The following is a 1650-nucleotide window of genomic DNA, read 5'->3' as shown; positions in this document are numbered from 1 at the left end:
GCATTCTCCAAACAAACGCCGAATGTTTCGAAGTCGTGTGACATTTTACTGTGCATGTGGCGACAATATTTTGTGAGAATGCCATTTTGTGCTATTAAAGGAATGTGTGTGTGGGACGACACACACACACACACACACATCCTGGTTTCTTGAGTGTCCACTCATGACTGATGAGTGAATGTTGCCATGAGGTCAAGCAAACCTGGAAAGGATCTCCTTGTCTTAAAAAGAGTTTAAGAAGCAATCCTCTTTTCCTGTGCAGATGTTGTGCATGCTAAGGAACTTTGATGCGAATTCCTCTAGGTGCTGCATTTATAACGAGGACAATTTGTGCTGAGRGTCCGGCCTAATTGATCATTATGGCCTGATTAGATAGGAGTCGGTGAAAATGGATGCACCGATTGAGATTTCACTTCCAATTACAAAGCCAGTCCTTCACCGGCGCTTGCAGTGGCGCTAACGCAGAGGATGGTAACAGAAAGGAAGGATTTAGATTAAATTTGTCTTTTGTTGTGTTTGTGGATCCTGGAAAGTGCATCAGGTTTAAGCAATCCCGATAGAACAAATTAATTTTTTTTACCAAGAATAATGTTGCCGTAGTTTAAGTTGGGAGTGTTCCCTCAGCTTAAAACAAACATTGAAACAAGAATGTACAGTTTGTGATAGCAGTAGAGCAACAAAGTATGGATGTTTTTTTTGTTTGTTTGTTTTTTGTTTCATGTGGCAGATTATGTGGTGACGTTGAATTTAGTATTTGGAAAACATTAGCTTAGGAAAACATCAGCTTAGGTATTTCAACTGCCCATGTTCAGCTAAATATTATGCCATTGCTTACTGCTAAGCAGCATACTTTGGTCTCTTCAGCAAATAATCAGCTTAAAAAWCAATATTCTCTCAATAAATTAGAATGTCACAGAAAACTAAGTGATCTATCTTTTCTGAAAATGTATAATGATTGTGGTTTACATCTAATGGAAAAGTGGAGATTCCAGTAAATTCTAATATGACATTAGCCTGGCCTTCCTATGCAGTACCACTCGATTCTTACCACTCGATTCTCATCTCTCGTCACYGCTTCAGCTGGGATTTCTGCCATTCACTTGGATTCCTCTGGTAGAATTTCAAACAAGCCAATCGGCAAACAGAAGGAGAAGTTGTGAATGATGACGTCGATTTTCTGTGCCGTTTTTGAACTGTAGTCTGTCTGTAGTTTCAGCAGTGGCTGCAGAGGAAGTAAACAAAGTCGTTSAKTCCGTTTCGACCACGCCTCCAAATATCAAATTAATGTCAACAGCGCCTTGTTCGGCTTCTTTMCAGCACAGACAATTTCCAGTTAGCCCAATAGTGTCAAATTGGTGCATTACGTCATGGCTGCACATTAGCAATGGGGCAAAACTTAAAACCTCAACAGAGTCCAYGGCTCCAGGAAGTAATTGTTTCTCAACAGCTGAATGTCCAGACGATCTGTAGGAAGCAAAACGTACAACAAGGGGGCTGGTTTTTAAACAGTTTAATATTACATAAAACCAAATACAAAGAATGTTAATACAGAAATGTTGGGCAACTGAAAAGTATGTGCATGTGCTCAATAGAAATTCACTTTTTGGTGATGTTCTAATTTATTGAGTTGTATCCTGTGTGAGACACAAA

General features: G+C 39.5%; 1 protein-coding gene across 1 annotated transcript in view; it reads left to right on the top strand.

The window, feature by feature from the left end:
• Positions 1-1650, top strand: part of cacna1ab (calcium channel, voltage-dependent, P/Q type, alpha 1A subunit, b) — a 193365-nt gene that overhangs the window by 137855 nt on the left and 53860 nt on the right. The gene's annotated exons all lie outside the window — the stretch shown is intronic.

Source organism: Poecilia reticulata, linkage group LG1 (genome assembly GCF_000633615.1).
Source record: "Poecilia reticulata strain Guanapo linkage group LG1, Guppy_female_1.0+MT, whole genome shotgun sequence".
Taxonomy (NCBI): Eukaryota; Metazoa; Chordata; class Actinopteri; order Cyprinodontiformes; family Poeciliidae; genus Poecilia; species Poecilia reticulata.
This window is presented reverse-complemented; position numbering and strand designations above follow the sequence as displayed.